The sequence below is a fragment of the Cupressus sempervirens genome, chromosome 1 (assembly GCF_028749045.1).
Source record: "Cupressus sempervirens isolate cs-2001-9-10 chromosome 1, ASM2874904v1, whole genome shotgun sequence".
NCBI lineage: Eukaryota > Viridiplantae > Streptophyta > Pinopsida > Cupressales > Cupressaceae > Cupressus > Cupressus sempervirens.
In genome coordinates, this window is record NC_143118.1 from 311,929,999 (window position 1) to 311,955,677 (window position 25,679).

A 25,679-nucleotide genomic window follows, 5' to 3' on the forward strand; every position below is an offset into this window, starting at 1 on the left:
AATATTTTTCTTTTAAAATATTAAAAATATTGATAGATATTTTATTGCTGATATATTTTTGTAATTTAATTCTGTGTTCATCACCATTGTAATATAGAATACATTTAAAACCAAAGTAAATCAATAAATATATGAAGAATTTAATAAAGTATTATTTGTGGCTTAATATTATATTTCTATCATATATTTTACCTTTGAAACATTCAAAATTTAATTTTTTTCATAAACTATGTATTTAATTATTTATTTTATAAAACAAAAACAACATTGAAACATTGATCTTTGAAGATTTAAAGTTTTGAAACAAGCTAATAAAGGTTGATCTTTTAAAAAAAAATTAAATTTAAATTTAATTCTTACTTTTATAAAGAATTATAAATTAAAATTAATAATAAAATTATATTACAAATTGATAGTTAAATTAAAATTAATTAATAAACTGATATATTTATTTTTTAAACTATATTATAAATTAATATATAAAATGTAATTTTAATTTTTGAAATAATAATCATTTTATATTAAATTAAAAATTTCATTTATTTTTTATATAGTATATTACAACACCAATTAATAAACAAATTGACATATTTGTTTTTTCTAAATATATTATAAATAAATATATGAAGAGTAATTTTAATTTTTGAAATAGTAATCATTTTATATAAAATGTAAAAGATGATGTTTTTAAAGTCAAATTCTACACTATTATATAGTATACTACAACAAACTAGAATACCTAGATATGTTAGCAATTTTTTCTTTATGCCTTCAATTTTATGTTTTTACATTTATACAAATGCTCTCTACTTCCTCTCTTTTATACAATATATTGGAGTCTAGCCATCTTTATAATCTAATATTACTCCTTTCTTATTATTCTCAACCACCCTTTAAGACAATGACTCCAGCTCTAAAGAGCTCTTATTCTTTTATCTTTTATTTTGAATTTATTGGAGAATGCTTCTTTATTGTTTTATTTATTTTGAGTTAGATTGCAGATTCCATAAAGTTAGATTATTATTCTATGCAAAAAATTTCTTATGTACAATTATTATTAGTTCTTGCCTTTGTAAAAGGTAGGGAACTATTGGTTTTTTCTACCTCCCACCCAATTAATTTTCAAACAAAGAAACTATTTTTATAGGCTAAGGTTTGGGACTTTTTATTTTTTAATTCATTTATCAAAACCAAAATTTTAATTTCTAATTGGTTTAAGGCTATTTTCCTCGAGATAAATTTTATTTTTTGAATGGAAAAATATAGAAAAATATAGAAAGGATAAGCATCCAATTAATGTTCTTGCCACTATTTATTTGATATTTTAGTCAAAGTTTGACAAATGTTAGTAGGCGTTAGATGGAAGAGCAGATGAATTGACAATATATTGAAACATTAGCTATGTGTATTCATCCCATGCCTATTGGAAATGGACGGAGGCTCTGAAAATTATAAAAAAAACATATGACATACTCTTTGATTAAATAATAAGGTAGTGAAGGGGAAGTAAGAATGATATGGCAATGAACTAGTGCACAATGGAAAGTCGCGGATAGCATTGTGTGTGTTCTTGTTGAGAGCTAGGGTGTTGCGTGTTGGGGCTTGTGTTTTTTGCATGCCCTAGCCCCAATCTTCTACTCCTCCTCATGGCTTCGACTTGCTTCCTTTGCATGCATGGGGGTCTCTTTGGTGTTGTGAGGTGCGTTGAGGAACCAGCGGGTCTATTCTTTTATGGTGGGGGGTGTAAGCTTTTCTATGTTTTGGTTTGGCTAGAACATTCTTGGTCGAGATTTTGGTCTTGGATTGGAGACCATGGGTTTCCTATCCCAACTTTTATTAGTGGGATTGTTGAGCCCACTCCATGGTGAATTAGGGTTTAGGGTTATCTCACATTTCCTATGAGGATTTGGAGATGGCTGACCCATCATTTTCAACACATGAAAATGGTGGAAATTAGATGAGTAAACCTACAATGGGAGATGGGGTCTCCTCCTCAAATGGGATGCCTAGAATTAAAAAGGTAAATGGATGTTTGGAAAGATCTAAGGACAGACCTATTCTAGTTATTCAACTTGAGTAGATTTCAGAGGATGTTGAATACTAACATAATCATGCCCTTATCTGCAAATTTTTGGGCCTTTGTCTCTCCTTACCTATGTTGGATTCCTGGGCTCATCAGGTTTGGAACCCCAAAAGCAATATGGAGATCATTTTGGCAGTGAATAATTACTTTTTGGTTATCTTCTCTTACATGGTGGATAGGAATAGGGTATTTGAAGGAGGCCCTTACTTCTTTAACTAGGTGGGGTTTTTCATCAAGCCTTGGCACATGGGCTTCAATTTAGCCAAAGAGATTCTATTGCGGGTCGATGTGTGGGTTCATTTGCTGAGACTTCCATTGGAGTTTTGGAGGGATGATATTCTTCATTCAATCTCATTACTTCTTGGAAAACCTATGGGAGTGGCTACACAAACTCAGGATCATAAGGTAATTTCTTATGCTCATATTTGTGTTGAGGTTGATTTAACTAATCCATTACCAGATTCTATGGAAATATGCTTTGGATCCTCTTCCTGGATTCAACAACTAGATTATGAGACTCTCCCTTTTAGGTGTCAAATTTTCCATGAATATGGTCACTTGCTCTGCAAATGTCCTAGATTTAAGCCTGCTACTTTGGATGCATCCAGACCTCTTAAGGGGGACAAGGGGAAGGCTCCTACATCTACTAAACCTATACATAATGAGGGCTTTACTCAGATTAAAACCCAAAAAAAAGGCAAGGGTATAAAGAGAACTTAGCAGGAGAGACACAATGATGGTACTTCTAACAGATTTGATGTTCTTGAAGACCTAGTATAGGAGGAAGGTATTCTAGTTGATCTTTCTTCTAGGGATAAGGGTCTGAATGAAGTTCAAGAAGAAGAGGCAAAGGGGGAGGATTAGTTACAATCACCAGAGGATCCTCAAAGTGTATAGAAGTATATGGATCTACCTCCTCAAGTTCAGGATACTAGGGAGCCCTAGGGATCATAGGTTCTGATGAGTTCAATTGTAGTGGTTCTAGATCCCCCTACTCCTAAGGGGGCCTCAAATTTGGCCAAGGGCAACAAAACCCATCCTACTTTAGGTTTATGACAGAAATCCTTTAAAAAGGGGTCATTGGAGAAACTGTCAAGAAGTGGTAGAAAGACTGATCAAGAGAAGGTCAAGATTATGGGGGATACATTGGTTAAGTTTGGGTCTATGAAACCCATTGATTCCCATTTCTGACACCCCCATAAATGGTTGTATTATCATGGAATGTTCAGGGGTTGAACATAATCCCTAGACAAAAAGTTGTACATAGATTAATTTATTCTCAGTTACCTGATGTGGATAGTTTAGCTAGTTGTGCTTTGTGTATCTGGCCCCAGGGCAATTGGCAAGGGGTGGGAGCTCAAAATAGTTTAGGCAGGGTTGCTTGCTTCTGGAACCTGAGAAAAGTTCTTCCCTTATGGTGGATTTCAAGTCAATCCTCAATCTCTTTGGTTGCATCCTATTTGGCAATTGGGTAAAAGTGCCTTCTATTCAATATTTATACTCCTATTGAAATTTTGGGAAAGTCAAATATTTGGGCTCATATTAGCTGCATTTGGGCCCTAGATCCATTTCTCCCATGGATCTTGGTTGGTTATTTTAACTCTGTTACTAACTTAGATGAAAAATGTGGAGGAGTTTCTAGGTTGGACCCCTCTACAAATATTTTCAGGGATATGATAGATTCTGTGAATCTCATTGATGTGAAGCCAACTAATGGTGTCTTTACATGGAATAATAGGAGGTGTAGTGTTGAGGCTATCTCAAAAGGGCTTGATAGATTTTTGGTTTCCTGTTATTGGATGAACATCAGGTTGATCACCAATTCAGAAATTCTTGATTGGAGAGGCTTTGATCCTTGACCTATCAAACTCTCAGTTACTACTTATGGAGTCACCAAGAACCCTTCTTTTAAATTTTAGTTAATGTGGTTAAGAGATCAATCTTTCTAGGATATTATGATGGATAGTGGTATGAGGGGATGCCTGCCCATGGGATAGCAATGTTTTTTTTTTTTAAGAGGCTTCAACATGTTAAGTATAGGGTTAAGAAGTAGAATAAACAATGTTTTAGGAACCGACAAGCTCAAAGGATAGTTGCTCAAGCTAAGTTAGACAACATCAATTGGTTGATTGAGGATCAAGGGAGGACCTTTGATCTAAATGAAGCTGAGTCCTTGGCTCTAAAAGGATTAGAAGAGTGGGAGCTTTAGGAGGAGATATTTTGGAAGCAAAAATCTTGTATTGACTAGCCTCAGGAGGGGGGCACGAATACTACATTCTTTCATAACTCAATCAAGGCTCGGAGATAGGGGAATTCTTTTTCCTCCTTGATCTCGCCTGAAGAGATTCATCTTTCTTCCAATGTCGATATTTATAGGGAAATGGTCAACTATTTTTCAAATCTCTTTTCTAAGGGGGATCTTGATGCTAGGGTTGAGGAGAGGGCAATCTTGGACTGCATTCCTCACCTAGTCCCTGTAGAGATGAATGAGGGCCTCTTCATCCTATTCTACTATTTGAATTGGAGAAAGTGGTGTTTAACATGAAAAAAGGGAAGGCTCCTAGCCTGGATGGATTTCTAATTGACTATTTTTAGGAATTCTGGGAAATAATTAAGTTACATCTCCTTGAGGTGGTACAAGAGTCTCATAGGAATAAGCAGATGCTCAAGTCCATGAATTCTACTTTTTTGGCTCTTGTACCTAAGTAGGAGGGGGCTAATTAGTTGGCTCATTTTAGACCTATTGGACTTTGTAATGTTGTCTATAAGATCATCACCAAGCTGATTGTGAAGAGACTTTTAAGCCACTCCTCAACACTCTAATCTCTCTAGAGTAGGGGGTTTTGTTGAGGGAAGACAAATTTTAGATGGTGTTGTGGTTGCAATGGAAGCTATTCATTCTATTGCTAATTCAAAGGAGAGGGCTATGTTCATGAAGCTTGACATGGATAAAGCTTATGATTGGGTGAGCTAGGAATTCTTATAGAAAGTTCTCTTGGTGTTTGGCTTTGCTAAGGAATGGGTTAATTGGATTCTAAGTTGTTTGACCTCCTCTTCCTTTTCTGTCATTATAAATGGAGAACCATCAGATTCATTTAGTGCTTCTTGAGGACTTCAGCAAGGGGATCCTTTATCTCCTTATTTATTCATTATCATGGTCAAGGGTCTTGGAAGATTTATTAAATCTCAAGTGGGGCAAGGTCTTATTCAAGGTTGGAGTTGGAATGCCACTCTTCCTTCCTATTCTCATCTTCAGTTTCTATTTGATACTGTGTTTATGGGCATGGATAGAGTTAGTAAAGCTATAAATTTTAGGAGAGCCTTAGATATTTATTTGAAGGCTTTAGGTTAGTGTATTAATGATGATAAATCTTCCATTTTCTTCTTCAATACCCCTTAGCCTATTCAAAATAGGATTGCTAGGATCCTCAGATTTTAGATTGGTTCTCTTCCCCTATCATACCTTGGAGTCCCCTTGGTTTTGGGATCTCATTATAGAGTGTATTGGCAGGGGATTTTGGATAAATTTCAGAGTAAAGTCAGTCATTGGACTTATAGGTGGCTTTCTTCTATTGGCAGAGTGATTCTTCTTAAGACCATGGTGTAGTCTCTCCCTATTTACAGGTGTTGTGTGCAAGTTCCCCCTTCCACCTTTGAAAGGGATTTCGATGCTCTTTCTTGGCAATTTCTTTGGTCTAGTACCCTTCTTTCATCAAAGTGGAGTTTAGTTAAGTGGATGTGTTTCTGCAAGCCAAAGTATGATGGGGGTCTTGGTCTTAGGTCTATGGCACTTTTTGTCATGGCTTTATCTGCTAAGCTATATTGGAGGTGGTGCAACAATCAACACTCAGATTGGGCCAAGATTCTTATGCATAAGTAATTTCCTAGTGTTGATAGTTCATATGTGTCACACCTCACTTTGTTGGGTAAAGATTCTTGTGTTTAGAATACCCTTAAGAAGGGTGCTCAGCTAATTAAGGAAGGCCTCTTTTGGATTTGTAATGGAGGCTCAGATGCTCTATTTTTGAAGGACTCTTAGGATGGCCATCAGCCCATGATCTCTAACTTTCCCCAGCTTCAACCTCTCTGCCACACTTTCACTAATGTTGGCTGGTTTAAGGTGGAGCATTTTAAGACTCTCAAGCATTTGGGACAGGTGGAGGTGACTTGCTAGAAGGATTCTCAGGAGTGGCCTGTCAGTGGCTCTAATGAGGATGGTGCTCTTCTTGCTCATGTGTTGGAGAATAGGTTTTAGAGCTCTCTCAAGGGGAGGGATGTTCTGGCTTGGAATCCTAGTCCTAAAGGAAAATTCTCTGTGGCTCAAGGCTATGTTGTGCTAGATAGGAACCTACATGGTCTAGCTAAAGTGCACTAGTGGAAGAAGTTTTGGAATAACTTTTCTTAGCCCAAATGTAATTTCTTCGTATGGTTGTTCACCCAGAAAAAATGTCTCACATGGGAGAGTCTTCACAAAAGAGGATTTTAGGGACCTTTTGTTTATTTCTTATGTTCAAATAATGAGGAGTGTATCTCTCACTTATTTTTTCTTTGCCCCTTTTCAAAGTAAATATGGCATAGATGGTAGGAGGCATGGAGTCATGGCTGTATTCATGCCACTTATCTCATTGACTTGTGGGAAAGTTTGGACAGACCTCCAACAAAGACTTCGTTCTTGCAGAGTGCCTAGACAATTGGACCAATTTTTATTCTCTGGAACCTTTCGTTGGAGAGGAATCATAGGATTTTTTTTGACTCTAAGTTACATAGCCTTTAGTTGTGGATGAAGATTCTTAGTAGGTTATAGGAGACTATTTTTGCTAAGTGTGACATGTCCGGAAGTATAGATCCTGGGGAACAAACTATTGTGAGGAATTTGAACTTGGATGGCTATAATTGGAGATGCACTCTTGGAAAATGGTCGTGCCATGGAAACTAATGTGTTTGTAGAGATGGGCAGTGGACCCTTGCCCAGCTAGGATCTTGAAGATTAATATAGATGGGTCTTCTCAAGGAAATCCTGGTCATGCTAGTATTGGAGTTATAGCTAGAGGTAATGAAGGTGGTGTGATTTTTATGTTTTCTATTTACAAGGGTCAACATTCTAATAATCTAATGGAGGCACTTGCTATTAAGATTGTTGTGGAGAGAGGATGCTCTTTAAGCTGGAAAAAGATCATATGTGAGTTTGACTCACAGGTTGTTGTCAATATGTTGAATAAGTAGATTTTGGAGAATGTTAATTGGAGATTAGCCTCTTTGGCTAGAAAAATACTAAGCTTATGTAGTTCCTTGGATTCTGTCTCCTTTTTTCATATCCCTCGTGAATGGAACAAGGTTGTAGATTGTTTGGTGAAGTGGGCTTCAGAGAATGTGGATAGTTGGGATATTAATGGAAGGGATGAGTTACCTTGGGAATATTGTGAGATTCTTGATCCACTGCTATTGGAAGATAGGAATATATAGTTTTGTTGTGGGCCTTTGGCCTTTTCTTTGTAATCTAGATTTCATTAAATAAATTTTTACCCCTTTTTCAAAATAAAATAAAATAATAATAAGGCGATGGACAATAGTCTTCAATTAAATCTGATTTCAATCATTCCTCCTTGTGGTTTGGGTTGAATGCATATTAAAAATAATAATAACAAACTAAATTTGATTCCAATCATTTTCAGCCATTTTCACTTGCTTGTGCTTTGGTTTACTTTTTTAAACCAATAAACTATTATAAGCAACGAAGACATCTATAACTTTAAATATAAAATAATTATATTTATTCAGTGAAAAAAATTAATTTAGAATTATTATTTTTATTTTTCTTTTATTTTAATGTAGATTTATTTATTTTTATTTGGTAAATATAATTTTTTTAATTTATAATGTTAAATTACTAAGTTATTTTAATTAATTTATAATCAATAAAATTATATTAAAATATAATCACATTACCTTCATTTATATAGTGAAAAGAAAAATCATTAATTTTCTTTTTTAATATTCTTTTTCCGTTCTTTGAAAAAATTTAAGTAATACCTTATAATTTTATCCTAAAATTAGACTATTCATCATTATTATTTATTATATTGTAATACTAAATTATCAATTTCCTCTAAGAAGATGAAAAGGATAAGAAATTATTTAGAGTTCATTCTTGTAAAAGAAAATGTACTTAAAATGCAAAGTTATTTAAATACATATGGAAAAATATTTTAATAATAAAATTACACCATCATCTTAAAGAATCAATTCATAAGTGTTTTATTTGGTAAATCATTAGGTCAATAGATTAATAGTGGTACTTTGATACTATCATGTCTACATGCTTCAGTTTTATCATGAAAATGTTGGGCACTTAGTTCTAAAACTTATTTTATCAATTTAGGATATTGGTGAATTCTTATGATATTAGTAAAAATCTTACGATAAAATCCTCTAGCCACATATAAATGAGTATGCTTTCAAACTGAATTCAAGAAGACCCTGACTTTACACCTAAATTAAAGCCAACAAAGACTCAATCCACATGCTTCAAAATTGAATCCACCACAATCTACACCATAAGTTGGCAAATCTATTTCAATTTTTGGAAAACAAGTGCCTCAATTTTCTCTTAGCCAAAAGGCAGAGACTCTAGCTAGACTAGAGCTCTTTTTTATTCTTTATGTTTGCATCAAATTCTATATTCCAAACTGACAGCAAATAAATAAATATTATTGAAGTACACTTATTGGAGTTAAATTTATCAAAATATCTTTAATACACTTGTTGGTCTTTCGCAATCCCTTTTTCTATGGGGTTAGAACATTGTCTATTGTTTATGCGATGATGTTTGCCTTGATTGTTCGACAAGACAAGGCCATGTCCATGAACTTCAAGTTAGCTTTGACAAATCTTGCTCATTTGCTTTAACCATGTTTATCTATCTTTCTACAAATTCCAAGGTTCAATACTTCTCTTGCTTTGTCTTCATTGCTCCTATGACCATCCACTATAATCATTCTTATCAAGCAATAAAAGGCACTATCATGTCATCAATCTAACAATGAATTATTGTTATTGGTACCACTTAGTAAAGGTATATCATAGCTCTTGTACTGGAATATTTGGAAGTCGTGTATAATAATGTTGCAAGACCTCTATATAATGAGGCAATTGTAACTTTCATTATTAGTCAATTTAATTTTTAACCATTTTATGAAAAATTTAGCATCTTATTCGTATTAGTTAATTTGATTCTTAATCATTGTATTTCAAAATTCTTGTAGGGTTAAATCTATAGAACAATTTGTTAATAATATATCTTAGAGATAAAATATTATTATTTTAATTTTGCAATCATCAAAAATTGAAATAAGGTGAGATTGTTTCAATATTTTAAAATTCTTCTAATATCTCTAGCTTTTAATTCTCTTATTTTTTAAATTTTAACTTGTTTTTCTTTATTTCTAATAATACAAATTATTTTCATGATAAGTTCCTAGAAGTCTTTGGATGTATCTAATACCTTTACATAAAGAAATTATTATAAGTCATTTATTATTAATTAATCCAGGCCTTGTAGTTTCTTAAATAAATGAAATATTATTTATATTACAATGTTATATTTCTTTAAATTTGTAATAACTTCTTTAATCATTTTATGTTATTTTAATGACATTTGAAATTTGAAATCATTTTTTAAATATTCATATTTGGATGATTATATTAATAAATTCATATAATTAATGGTCAATAATTTTGATAGACCTTCTAAAGGTAGTCTAGTAGTGGACAAAATTGGATGATTTTTCCATGATGTAAAAGCACAAACCTATGTCACCTTTTATGAAGAAATGTGATATTAGAATGTGACAGTTCAACATTAATGACAAAAAAAAATGGTATTTGTGTTTATAATTTGAAAATGATGTAAATTGATGAAACGTGTAGAATTGGATGAAATTTATGCCTGTCATTTTTTAAAAAAATTTGAATAAGAATTTATTCATTTCTTTTATTTTGAAGTCCCATTTTTATATAAAAAATATAGGGTGTAGTTCCCATAAAAAAAAAAATGCAAATCATCTTTTTTTATTTTGATTCAAAAATATCTTATAGATGACATGTATATCTGGTGCACAAAAAAAGAAATAATTATTTTTTATCTATATTTTCTTTGTTATAAGTACTCAAGCTCGACCTTCTTAGAAGCCAATAGTTTTTTTCTCCCATCAAAAATTCCCAATCAAATATACACCTTCTTGAAAAAAAAATACATATTCATGAAGAGGAATCTCTCCTCTAGAGATAAATATAATTTTTTTGTTTTTTTGGTATGATTTACTATTTTTTTCCCTTTTTTAAGTGAGCATCTTCTGAAATGTTGAAATATCGACTTATAATATTTTGAAATTCTAACCTATTATAACTAATCAAAACACTCAAAATTTTATATAATGATGATATTGAATCTAAGATCTACAAAAGAGTATTTTTAGTTTTTGAAAAAAACTGAGTTTTGATAGAGAAATGAAATTTGACCAAAACAGGTTTTGATATCACAAACGGTGACACAGATCTGTGCTTTTACCCAAGAATTACTTTGAGTTTATGATATTAGTTATGTTGAGAATGACAAACATAGATTGGTAATGCCAAACACTGTATTGAAAGGGAGACACCATATGATCTAACAATAGTATCATGACATGTACACAATTTTGCGATGGAGTGTAATATCTACACAAAGTTTTGGATGGTCAAGTAGAGGAGTGATTGTCGTGATTATTGGATGGAGGAATGCCTAGGTTGTGAGTTTCTATTTTTTAAAGTGATAGTCAATGCACCGGATTTCATAATGTATCATAGTGTATAAACTATTGCATGTTTCATTTGTGGATGTGGTGTGAAATCGCTTTTTTTGTAATCAAACCTAAGCCTATGCAAAAGTTTGTTGGTGCGTGCATATAACATTGATTAATATAATGCAAAGAACTACTCAAGCTTTTTTGTGGTCAATTTTTTTTCCAAAAGTTTTTCCCATGTAAAAATTGTTATAACTATATGTATCTTGTGTTCTTGGTATCTTCATATTCTTGTGTTCTCACACATCTTTTTGTTTGAAATTTACTCTTGCTTATGTCCTAGTGAAGTCAACATTCTAAAAGTGTTTTCATAATGTAGATTCTATTACAAGTTGTATCATAGCCATGCCCCCTTTTTTTTCATCTTTGTTGGGTAGGGTTGGTCATTTACACCAATTTGGTTTTACTAAAGGTTTGCAAAGTTTTTGTGTATAAATAGAGATTGCTAGCACATTAAGATGAGTGTAAATTAAAATGTTCAATGGAAAAGCCTTTAAGTTGTGAAAACTTAAAGTTGAAGATATACTAGTTGGTTAAGATATGTTTATCACTATGCCTAGAAACAAGCCTTTAGATGTGAAGTAGGAAGATTGGGATCTAGGAGATCAAAAGGATAGAGGATTGAGAAGATTCAACACTATAGTTAATGAAGATAAAATTGTACATTCTTTGTAGAAGAAGTTGGAATATATTTATGAAGGAAAATCCTTGGTAAACAAGTTTTCCCTAAGAAACAATTTGGACTATCTAAATAATCATAGAGAAATGACTATCATAGATCATCTAAACTCATCTAATATGATGATTTCATAGTTAAGACCTATTAGTTTTTCCATTAGTGAAGAAGAACATTGTATGTTATTACTAAGCTAATTGTTGGATTCTTGGGATCACTTAGTAATGGCCATCAAAAGTATGACTACAATTTTAAAATGGCTAGAAAGTACTTATTACACTTCTCTCAAAGGAGATGTAGAGGAGATCTTTTGAGGTGGCTAAAGGAGATTTCACCACTTGAGATACATCAAAGGATAAATGAAGAAGGACATAAAGTATGAATATTCTAGAAAGAAGTCCAAATGAAGTGTTCAAACTACTCGAAGACTAGTCATACTAGAAAGGATCACAAAGATAAGAAGAATGAGAAATGAATATTTCTATTGATCTAGAGCCTCCACGTAGTGAAAATGAAGATGTTTGCAATGGTCCATTGTCTAAAAGATCACTTGATAATGACTAGTTAAATTAATTCATTCTTCATATCCAAAATATGTTTGTCACAATGTCATGTGTGACTTGACAACACAATTCAGTGGGAGTTTTTGGAAGTGATGTGGATTCTTCTATTGGCGAGTGATCTTCTTGATAGTATTATACAGGTTGGAATGTATCTTAGATCCTAATAAAGATAACATTTGAATTACTATTTAGATCTATGTTTATCTTCTTGTAACTAAAGATATTGACATCTTGAGGGCTCAATAGTGTCTTTAGTAAAGGCATGACTTATGTTTTCATTGACATGTTATGTTATGTTCATATGGATCATGTCATCTATTTGGTTGAGAAGGTTTTAGATCATGTTTTCATGTTTATCTTCTCGAGGCCATTTTTGTAACTTTGACATTGATCCATATATATATATATATATATATATATATATATATATATATAATTTCTTGGATAATTTAGTATATTTATATGTTTCAATTGGAGTTGGCATGGATTGATCAATTATAGGTGCTCATGGATACTTAGAGATGGTGTTGATGTTATTTTTTCTTATCATTAGAGATGCACTTTTTATGATAGTTAATGGTTTTAGTAGGAAGTTTGTGTGGAATTCATTGTATATGGAACTGAGAGGAGAATGTTCTTAGTTGAGTCTTAGTTGGATATGTAGATATCTTGATGATAATTCTCATTGTCTTATTTTCTCAGCTTGAAAATTTTCTGCTTGAGAGGCATTTCTCAATGTTCCTTTTAGTTGTATTATTCTCATCTTTCATGAATATGGATCTTGAGACACAGTGTCAGTTTGTTCTCAAAGATTCATTTAAAATATTGTAGGAGGGTGTGAGCACCAAGTTGTGGTGCCAAAAACATGACACTCCTTTTTTTTTTGGTTTATTAAAGCGCGTACGCACTATGGCTTGGGCTACCCAAGCCATAGCACGTACGTGCTTTAAAAAACTTTAAAAAATTATACATGGGTTGTAAACTTGCAACCCATTTCATTTTGCAAGATTTCCTCCTCATATCATGTACGCAAGTTGAAGGAATTGAAGACTTTCACCACTTGCCTCCTCAAAATGCCTCCCCGTCACCAATGTTTGAGATCGAGATCATGTTATATATTTTCTACTCTTGTTTTTGCATTGTTTTGTAGGTTTTTTTCAATTTTTCATTAAATTTATTTATTTATTTAGAGTGCAATTGGTTTCTTATCAGGAAACGTGGATAATAAACCACCAAATATCCAACAAGATCAAAACCAAAACCCTCCCCAAAATCCAAATGAAAACTCTCCACAAGATGAGAATCAAAACCCTCCACAACAAGAGCAAGAAATTTTGCAACCTACACCTATTGGAAGACCTCCTCCCAGCACACAAGACAACATAATAAATCAAATAGAAAGAGGGAAAAATGAATTAGAAGCACTCATTGGTAGGTTGAAAGCTTGTTGAAAAACTAATCCAATGAGAACACAATTGGAATCCTCCCTCAAGTCTATTATGACCCATGTAGCTTTTGTTAGTGGTAAATTGGATATTTGGCCTTTCTTGCTTTGGAGCTCTCTATTCGAAAGTGTTTCTCAATAACTATTGTTTGTAAATTTCTCAGGTTATTTAGGAATATTAGGAACTGGGGTTTGGTTGTTGAGTGTTCTCATTTTAGTCTAGATATCTAGAGATTTTGTGCTATGTGTTTCTTCATCGGTGTGCTAAGTGCTTGAGGTTCTATTTACTGAGCTAATGTTTTGGATGAAGGATTCAGATATTAGTTTTTAATTTATTTCTTTCTCATAAACTATGAACTAGGTATTTCTTTCTAACAATTACTATTATTATTATGCAATGTGTTGGTGGTATTTAACTAATATAGGTAGACTAATGTTTGTTGACTTTTCAAGGTCTTCTTTAATTAGCATGGATAGTTGTAGTATTTTTTCTACCCTTGTTGATTCAAAAGCCAAGAAGAAGGGATGGCTGCCTTGCTCTATTCAGATAGAATGTTTAACATATTAGCAAGAATGGCTCTAGATAATTGGCCACATATGGTTTTGACAAATGGATTGTTTGACTTTGTAATTTTTCAATTGAAACAATAATATACTATGTAATTTTGATTGGGGTATGCCCCTTTTATAATGTAATAATATAGGATGAATGTCCCAGGCTAGACTAGAGGTTTTCTTCTATGTTCTTTCCTACTAGTGCCTATTTGAATAGAGAACTATTTTTGTCATTTATTTAGTTAAATTAATAAATATAATAAAGGCCTTGACCATTGACCAATTTTAAAAATAAATAGTATTAATTAAAAAGAAATATAATAGATTCTATAATAAATTATTAAATCTTTCTTTATAAGAAATAAGAATATATATATATATATATATATATATATATATATATATATATATATATATCTTTGTGTGTGTGTGTGTGTGTGTGTGTGTGTGTACATATATCTATATATATATATATATATATATATACATATACATATATACATATGTATATGTATATGTATATATATATATATGTGTGTGTGTGTGTGTGTGTGTGTGTATGTATATGTATATATATATGTATATGTATATATATGTATATATATACATATATATATGTATATATATGTATATATATATGTACATGTGTATATGCATATGCATATACATAGATAGATTGAAAGTTAATGATATATGTATATATTATGTATAAACACATATAGAGTTCTTAAAGTCTTTTAGTAATGCAAAAAAGACATCTTCTTAGAAAACAATGCTTAATTGTTCAACTACATCAATTTCAAAGAATGGTTCAAATTTACCCATGAAATATAGGTGAGTGAGAGAACACTCTAAAGATTTATAATGGTAGAAAAAGAACATGAACATTGTTTTTGATTAAAAGAGGTAGGAAAAGGTTCCTAAATCTGAATGAATAACAAGGAAGGAAACATCAATAAACTCTTCCCTAGACCATTACAACCAAACAACAAAGAAGAACAACAGGGATGAAGGCAACTAGATGCCCTACCAATCAACAAAATTAATCAAAAAAAATCTATAGTTCCAAAATATTATAATTTCTAACATCAGAAACAACTACTAAAAACACATTGAAACTTCCCAACCAAACTAAAGGTACAATCAAAAATTTAGATATAAACTACCATTAAAGCTTGAACAATGTTGACTTCAACAATAATGTCATATTTTAACATAACACACTAGCTCAAATAATGAAAACAATTAAATATTTTTTTAATAGCTTTTCATATTTTAACATTAATTTCATATTGTTTCTCATCTCAATAATTAAGCTAAGATAAATTCTAGATTTGTGAGAAGGGATGCAGAAGAATAAAACATCAAATGTAATTTCCAATAGCAAGCTAAACCTAGTTGAAGCTACCTTTATCTTCTTGACGTAGTCCACTAAATGTGCAAAGCCCAGAGATTAAATCATGAATAAGTTCATCAGTGGAACAAAAACTATTGAGAAGCCCACACTGCTTTGCTCATAACCATACTTTTTGAGCAATTTCATCTAGTAAAAGAGATACACCCTAGAGCCGATGAAATCTTGCCCGCTTCACTACAAAGTGTATCGATTGACACACAAATGCGAGAATGCCACACAAAGTAATAGCAATGAGACTTCCCAATACAACCCAAGAGAAGGTCTTTACCTTACGAGCCATCATCACATAGACTGTGGACATAAAACCCTATGCGGTGAATGCAAAGTTGTAGAAAACAACAAAATTGTTGATGGTCATGAACACCATCTTACTCCCAAATGATAAAACAAAGAGGGAGAGAAAGAAGGCTATGCAGTTGAAAATAATGAAGAGCTTAAACGAAGTGAAGGATATAAGAAGAGCACTCCCAAGATTCTCTTTAGCACCAGTCTAATCATTCGAGTCAAAACTACCAAGGACTATGAAGGCAGCAGTACATGTCATGGTGGCAAAAAGTGCCACCACAATGAGCTCTAGATTGTGTCTCTCTTTGTAGGCTTTGTTTACCATTGACCTTGCATTGTTGTACTTTTTAAGGTTCACCTATGGTACACAGTACATGAAATACTTATGCTTCCTTCCAAAATCTCCCATCTTTTTTATAATCCTAAATGATTTTTGGTACTCGGTGTCTTCTCTTGCAATCTCAAATGGTGTCTACTCCTCACTATTCCATGCAAGCTTGTTCACCCCAGGCACTTTTACTAGTAAATTCACCATTTAATCCACGAAAAGGAAAACAACATAATGTCAATTAAATCCATTGAAAACAAAAATAACATTGAAAAGTGAAGATTGATGGGGCATTAAGACCCAAAAATTTTTGCACGCTCTCATATTTGTTCCTTGCTACAATGTGCAAAGTAGTTTCAGCTTACTGAACAATTGGCTGCTCACTTTCTATGAGATGGTGGGGAATTATAGCGCAATTACCTTGTGAGAAGTGTTATCACAACACATAAAATTTCTCTGAGCAACCACTATTGTCAAGTGCCATTTTTTCTTGGCACAATGCAATGTTGAGTGGTAGGAAGATGATGTCGAGCTAGCTTGGCACAAGAAGATTCCAAGTGAACTCAGCACTTGGGAAACTCGACACATGACAATGCTGAGTGAGCTTGATAGGGTCTGCAGAGAGGAAACTCAGTGAAGTCTAGACTGAGTGAGCAGAGTGACAAACTGCCATTAAAATGCAGAGAGCTAAAGGATGAAGATTTCAACAATGATCTTCTCTAATACAAAATAACATGTAATGAATAGAAGAAGAGTGACAACAACAAGATATGTTTGCCTGCTTGCTTGCTTGCTTTCTATTCAAATATGATTAAAACTATTACAAAATTTGGAAGCATTCAACTTCAACTAGAAAACTTTAAAATCTTCAACCTAATAAAACTTAAAGCTTAAACTTATAGCTCTAATGGCTACATTTAAAAATGCCTAGAGCAATCAATGGTTCACAGGTAGAACCAAAAATAATTTACAGAATGGAAAAGATCCAACACGTGCAACTCACAAAGCCGAAACCCTTTTGTCTTTTGAATTATTTACTCTGATCTGCTGATCAATTTGTTTCTCTTCAACTGCTTCAATCCTTCTCTCTACTTTTCTTTGCAGCTTCTCTTTGATTCCACTAACTGGTCAAATGGATCAGATCATTCCTTTTTGTCTTCTTCCCACAAAAAATTCCCTCTCAAATTTCAAACTCGCCTACTTGCATTCAAGTCTATGACACCATTAGGGTGGTAGGTGGGCATTTTGCTCTAGGGGAAAACCTACCATATTTAATATTTCAACACTCCCTCTTTGTCTTGAGCCAAACAAACAAGAATCAATTTTGATCCAAATCAACTACACCAAAACACTTTCTTAGGTGTACAAAAGTTCCAATGCCTAATGGCTTAGTAAAAATGTTTGTTAGCTACTACTCTGACTTGCAAAATTCCATTTTGATATCTCCATTCTCCACCAACTCTCTAATGAAGTGATATCTAATCTCTATATACTTGCTGAACTCCCATAGAAGACTAGATTCTTGGACAATGCAATTGAGGAGATGTTGTCACAATAAATTATGGTTTCATCCTTTTGCCTTTCATTCAAATCTGTCAAGATCCTCCTTAACCAAATAGCTTGACATGTTGTTGCATTTGCTGCTATGTATTTAGCCTCTGCTGTAGATTGAGCAACATTAGGTTGCTTCTTGAATGCCCATGAAATTGCACCAGATCCCATATGAAACATGTATGTGGAAGTGCTCTTTCTATCATCTAAACTTCTAGCCCAATCACTATCCATGTAACCAACCAACTTGAATTCATTTTTTTAAGTATACAAAATTTCAAATCCCTTGGTACCATTCACATACCTTAGGGTCCTCTTTCCCGCTTGCCAATGGGAATCCTTTGGTGTTTTTATAAATCTAAAAATCAAACTAACTGCTTGCATTATGTCTGGTAGAGTTGCAGTCAAATACATCAAACTTTCAACCATACTCTTGTATAGCATTGGATTCACACTTTTGTTGCAATCTTCCTTGCTCAACTTTAGACCTACTACTATTGGTGTTGGGGCTACCTTACTATACTACATTTTGAATCTCTCCAAGATTTATCTTGCATACTTTTCTTGGGAGATGAAGATGTCATCATGCATTTGTTTACTTCTATGCCTATAATTTACTTCAAGAGACCTAGGTCTATCATTTCAAATTCACTTTTCACGGGCTCTTTGAATTCACCAATTAGAAAATTGTCATTTTTGATGAAAATTAACTCTCTAACATACAATACAACAATCAACACATTATCATTTTCTGCCTTGATGTATAGTGTCAGCTCACCATCAATTTTGCTAAAGCCATTGCTCATCAAATATGATTCAATCTTATTGTACCATGCTCATGGAGCTTGCTTGAGCCCATATAGAGCTCTCTTTAATCAATAGACCTTGTTTTCTACACCTGCAACTTTATAACCAAGTGGCTACTTCACATACACTTCTTCTTTCAATACACCATTCAAGAAGGTGGACTTCACATCCATTTGATATACGTTCCATTGTGTTAGGCTACAATTGATATGATAGCACACACAATTTCCATTCTTGCAACTGGGGCATATGTCTCATCATAATCTCTACCATACTTCTACTTGTATCCCTTGACCACTAAATGTGCCTTATGCCTATCTATTTTTTCTTCAGTATTGCACTTGGTCTTATAAACCCATTTCACTCAAATTACATGCTTCTTGGGAAGCAGAGTAGTTAACTCACATGTCTCCTTCCTTTCAATAGAATCTACTTCCTTATCCATGGCATTACACCATTTCTCTTCATTTATAGCTTCCTCAAAATAAATTGGATCACTATGATAAAATAGGGAGGTGAGAGTGGGATCTGAATTATTAGTATTTTTGTTGCTACTATTTTGCATAGTAGTTTGAAGCTATCTTGAAGTGCTAGGAGCTATTGCTCAGCATGTTAGGGGTTGCTTGTCTTTTTGCCTTTGTCTGCAATCTATATTTGTTGCTCCATCTTCTTGTTGATCACCAATGTCATCTTCTTCCTCTTCAATGGTAGGAACTTTTCTTAAAGTGTCTGAGGATTCATCTACCGAGCCATCCCATGACCAATTTTCAAGAAACTCCACATCTCTTTAAATGATGATCTTCTTATCAATTGGATCATATATCCTATAGGCCTTCGATTCTGAGCTATAACCTGTGAAGATGCACTTCACACCTTTGTCATCTAGCTTTTGCCTTTGTTCCTTAGGCACATGTGCATATGCTACACATCCAAATACTCTCAAGTGATCAACTATCCATTTGCCCCTTGACCAAGCCTCAAGAGGTATCTTGTCATGAACTAATTTTGGAGGACACTTATTGATCAAGTATACTGCCATTGCTATAGCTTCTCTCCAATATTTAGTTGGGAGCCCTTTTGCTTTCATCATACTTCTTTTCATTTCAACAATGGTCTTACTCTTTCTCTTAGCCACTCCATTTTGTTGCAGAGAATAACTGGCTATAATCTCTTTCTTTATATCATTCTTCCTGCAAAAATTTACAAACATGTTAGAGGTATACTTCTCTCCTCTATCTGATTTAAGGACCTTAACATAGTTTCCATATTCTTTTTCAACTAGGGCTTTAAATTCTACAAATTTTTCAAATACTTCAAATTTATTCTTTAAAAAATACACCCATGTCCTACAACTGAAATCATCTATGAATGTCATAAAATAATTACTCCCCCCAATAGAAGTAGTTTGCATAAGGCCTACCAAATCAGAATGCACCAATTCTAATGGTGCTCTAGCCCTTCTAGAATTTTTAGAATTAAAGGAAAGCCTATGTTGCTTACCCAATATGCAAGCCTCACACTTGTCATATGAATCTAAAATGCTTAGCAAACCATCTACCATTCTTTTCTTGGACAGAAAATTTAAACTAGCAAAGCCAAGATGTCCATACTTGAGATGCCAAAGCTTGGAGAGGTCTTCAATCATGCTCCTACAAGCTGATTTCTGATGTACTATTGTACATGCATGCTTGGGAGGTGCAACACTAACTTGAGAGGAGAAACATGTCTCTATCCTCAACAGGAACATTTAGTTCTTTGTGATTTTGATTGCTACAAGTAATCTATTACTCCCATCCCTCTCATGAATGACACATTTTTCATTTTCCATTAGCACTTTGTATCCATTTTGAATGAGTTCTCCAACACTCATCAAGTTGTGCTTCATATCAGGGGCAAAATACACATTTTGTATCTCTTTCTTCTCATCTTGCTTGGTGTAGAGCATGATATATCCTTTGCCCATTATGGGAATTGTTCCATTATTTCCCATCTTAATTTCAGAGTTTAAAGTCTTATCAATGAAAGAAAATAAACTTTCATTACAACTCATGTGGTTGCTACAACCGCTATCCAGGTACCATATCTCAGGCTCCCTTCTTCACCAATGTTATGCATGATGAAGGTTGTGGGATTGATTGCATTTCCCATGTTCACCTTAGCCACATTAGCATTTTTCTTTGACTGATCACCCTATTTCTTCTAGCATTCACTTGCACAATGCCCATACTTATGACAGTAGTAGCATTCAGCAATACTCTTGTTGGAGTTGTAATTCTTCTTACCTCCTCTAGAGCTATTTTAAGAGGTGCTTGTTCCATCTTGGTTATTTTCTCTTCTTGAGCTTTCTGCACTAGCATTCCTTTGACTATTCCTTCCACAACCTCTAATTCTTGAGCCTCTACTAGAGCCATTTCTTCCTCACCCCCTACCTATTGAATTCTCTTGAGCCTTGAAAGATTGCTCTTGGGAAGTTATAGCTGACCTATTAACCCGATGCTCATGGGTTTGAAAAGTTCTCATCAACTCACATCCATGGTCAATGTGGTGAGGTCTTTTTCCTCCTCTATGGTCATGACAAGGTTGTCATATTTCTGAGGCAAACTCCTCATTATCTTCTCTACAATCCTTTTCTCTATAGATTCTTCTCCATTTGACTTGAGCTAGTTTATCAAAGTGGAGACTCGTGAGTTGAACTCTACAATAGGTTCATTGTCTCTCATCTGAAGGTTCTCAAAATCTCTTCTAATCATCTATAACTTTACTACTTTGACCTTATCAATCCCCTCGAAGTTCATCTCAAGGAAATCCCATGCTTTCTTTGCATAATTTGTTGCTACAATCTTGGGGAAAACTGTCTCTATCATTGATGCCTCAATTAGACTTAATGTCTTTGCATCATTTCTCCTTGACTCTTTCACTTGAGTCTTTTATGGATTTGAGAGGGCAGCATACATTGCTGGGACTATAACATCATTAAATCCATGGATCAAAAACTCCCACAAATCATTCACAACCATTATCGTTTTCATCTTCTTTGCCCATGTATCATAGTTCTGTCCATTAAAGGACAGTGGCTGCTGCCATATCTTACTTGCATCTCCTGCCATTTCAGATATCCCAGAAAAGAAAATGCCCTAACTCATTATGGATGTGGGGCCTCACAGCTCTAATACCATGTGAGAAGTGTACTCACAACACATAAAATTTTTCTTAGCAACCACTATTGTTGAGTGCCAGTTTTGCTCGACACAAAGCAGTGCCAAGTGGTAGGAAGATAGTGTCGAGCTAGCTCTGCACAACAAGACATCAAGTGAACTCAGCACATGGGCAACTTGACACATGATAATGCTGAGTGAGCTCGGTAGGGTCTGCAGAGAGGAAACTCAATCAAGTCTAGACTAAGTGAGTAGAGTGACAAACTGCTATTAAAACACAGAGAGCTGAAGGATGAAGATTTCAACAATAATCTTCTCTAATATAGTGATCTTAAGAGACATAAGCCTTTTAAAGGCAACATAAGGCTTGCGTGGGGCCCATAGTTGGCTAGTTGAGTGAACTTAATAGAAATTTTGGAAGTCGGGTTTGGAAAATCAAAGATGAAAGGCATATCAAGCATGACACAAATAACAAAACAAGAGCTCTTAGTGAGCTGTAGTCCCTGCCTTTTAAAATCATAGTTAACATTTGTATAGAAAGGAAATGTTTTTGTAATGTTTATGTCTAAATCAAAATGATTTGTAGCAGATAGTTAGGAAAGTAACTTGCTATGGATTCCTACTCCTATGAAATTTCAAATCTCCCTACACGCATCTCGTGGATCTCTCCCAAGCTTCTATTTTTGCCTATGAGCATGCTGCTGAGGATTTTCCTCTGGTGCCTTCAGGGTCTGTTACGAGGGGTAGGGCTTCCCTCATGCCCTCTACTGGTAGCATTCATCTTCCCTCTTATCCCATTTTTTCAGTTACAACACCTCTTGTGGCTAGTGCTATTTTGGTTCCACCTAGTGCCTCTGCGGTGGCCTCTCTCGTGTTTAATGCTACTATTGTGGCTAGTACCATTTCTACGAGTTCCCCTCCTATGGTTTTTGATCCATGGGGAAGGGTTTCTTCCTTTGCTAACATGGTTGCCTTTGAGGTCATTTTGCATTGTGATATTCCTCATGTGGGTCTCTCTTATGGGCCTTCTCATCCCCGAGAGGCCTCTCTGGCGAGTATCTCTAGCCCAACAAGGGCTATTTTAGACTAACATATTGCTGATGAATTTTTTAGTATGGTAGAGGAGTTCTCTGCCCTAGCTACTATTTTTTTGATTCTGGGGTTTTTGGCCCTCTCTTTCTAATCTCCATGCTTGGATCTCCGAGCATTGGGAACCAATCTTAAACCATGGTGTTCAGATCTTCTCGAATGCTAAAGGATTCTTCATTGTCAAGTTTGAAACTATTGAAGATAGGAAGACTATTCTGTGTGATAGTTTCTGATGGCAAGATTGTTACCCACTCATAGCCACACCATGGCATATGGATTTTGACTTGCTCACGGAGTCCTTCAACAAGATTCTTATTTCGGTTAGGCTTTTGAATCTCCCTATGCCTCTTTGGCTTGACTCTATTTTGGAATCTAGGGGGCACGCTATTGAAATTATTTTGTTTGTAGACTAGACTACTTATGATGTTCTCCATTGGATGTGTGCTCAAATTCTTGTTGAGTTGGATGTCTCAAAGGGCCTCCCAGAGAGAATTTTCTTGGTCTCTTCGCGGGGCTCTTGGACTCAAATACTGGATTATGAAGGTATCCCCTTCTGCTATAGGAATTTTCATATGACAGGTCACATGGTTGCTCGTTTCTTTAATGTGAAGACCAAGCTAAGGTGACCTCCTTCTTGATGGCTTGGGGCCTCCTCCGAGCACTATACAGTGCATAATTCTCTAGATGTGTCCTTGGATCCTGCGAATGGCTCTCCCCCTGTGGCTAGCCCTCTCCCAACTAACGCTACTTTGGGGCCATTGGTTGCTAAGGATGACTAGCCTTTGGGTCAGAATCTTGTCCCATCTCCTATCTCTGATTTGGCTGCTATTCATTGCCCTAGTGAGGGCCTGTCTTCTTCAGTTCCTCCTAGGGAGAATGATATGTTGGGTGCTTCTGCTTCTCCCGACCTCCTCTCTGACTCTTCTAGGGCTGGGCTTGGTGAGGCAGTAAGGGTGGAGGATGGATGGATTACTGTAAAAAGAATGAAATCTAAGCCCTCTATTCATCCACTAGATATGATTCTCAGGTCGAGTTTGGGAGGCTCTAAATCAAATGGCATATCGTGAGCTCCATTGTAGTGCTTGGTTTTTGGAGGTGGAGTCCAATTTTGGGTTCTTTGGCTCCTAGTTGAATGTTTATTTTTGTTGGTGATAGGCTCTTTTGTCACAATGGTTACCTCTCTTCTTAGGGGATAATTAGATCCTTCTTAGTCTGTTGTTCCTTTGCTATAGTGCTTATTGAAAATCTTAAGCTTTGTATAGGGTTTCAAGAACCCTTCAAAACCTATTTTCCTTAATCAAAAACATGTAATGATGAATAGAAGAAGAGTGATAGCAACAAGATATGTTTGTTTGGTTTCTTGCTTGCTTTCTATTCGAATATGATTAAAACTATTACAAAATCTGGGAGCATTTGGCTTCAACCAGAAAACCCTAAAATCTTCAACCTAATAAAACTTAAAACTTAAACTTACAACTCTAATGGCTGCATTCAACAATGCCTGGAGCATTCACTTCTTCACAGGTAGAACCAAAAATAACTTACAGAATGACAAAAGATCCAACATGTGCAACTCACAAAGCTGAAACCCTTCTGTCTTCTGAACTCTTTACTCTGATCTGCTAATCGATTTATTTCTCTGCAACTGCTTCAATCCTTTTCTTTGATTCCACTAATTGGTCAAATGGATCAGATCATTCCTTTTTGTCTTCTTTCCAAAAATGTTTCCCTCTGAAATTTCAAACTCACCTCAACTACCCGTATTCAAGTTAGTATGTGAGTGTTTGGCCAGGAGCAAACCTATCGTATTTAATATTTCAACATACCTTCATTATTTGGACGATTTTTTGGAGGGCAGTAAGGCTTATTGATAAGCTGTAACAAGTTTACCATTTTCTTAGTTAAATATTCCACTAGCTTTACTTGGTTAAGCTCCACAATGTAGTGCAGGGCATTTGATGTGCGAGTTATTAAAAACACTACAGGTCCTTTGGATACGAAGCTTACTGCCAATTTTAGTGGAGTTTCTCCTTCATTATTTGCATACTCACACAAATTGGCATCCAAATCTACCAACTGTTTCATTAGATCCACGCAGTTTTTTCTCACGGCTAAATGCAAAGCCATGTCTCCTCTTTCATCCACTTTTTCTATTATGTTGATTAAACCTGCGTGAATCATGAATTTAAGAAGGACAAACAAATAAGGCACAGATTTGCAAATTACAAAAAATGAGTTTAGAAAGAGAATGACCCGATTCCTGTAGCCTTTTTGCCAAATCCCGCAACAAATATGCGTTTTATGAGATAAGAGTGGTTAAACAAGAGAAATAAGGGGAAAATGGGCTTCTAACTTAGAGAAGAGTGGATATTAAGATATGAAAACCTTGATCGCCTGCAATTACTACCATATGGAAACATGTTCTTCCTTCCAAGGTCTTCTTTTGAATTAAGCTTGGCAGATCAAGTTGCTCGAGCTTGTTTCTGGCTGTGACTGCGTTACCCCTTTCCCAAGCTTCGAAGAAGCGACTAAGGTAGATTTGTTATCCATTTTTAGATGACTTTAGTCACGTTAAAGCTGAAGACTGCTTTTATCTCTTCTAGCCAGAGAACATAGCGTCCTTACTCGTCGATGGTAATGTGATCCCAGTGCTTGCCATTAAGTTCAATTTGACAGAATGTTTTCCAATGCGGTTGCATTATTTTACTTTTGTGCAGTGACCGTCATTCTCATCCTTTAGAATAGATTCTTCTAGTGACACCATCATAGTTTACCACTAGTACTATCCACTCGAATATTGCCACAACCGTATGTAAAGCTAATAATTGCACTCACTATGCAATGGGTTTGTGAGAAGTACGAATTTTGAATTGGAAAACTTTTGGT

The 25,679-nt window shown here is 34.5% G+C and overlaps 1 pseudogene; it reads right to left on the reverse strand.

The window, feature by feature from the left end:
- The window catches only part of LOC149577358 (S-adenosylmethionine synthase-like), a 68,898-nt pseudogene extending 47,938 nt beyond the window's left edge, over positions 1-20,960 (reverse strand).
- Between the last annotated feature and the right edge of the window lie 4,719 nt (positions 20,961-25,679).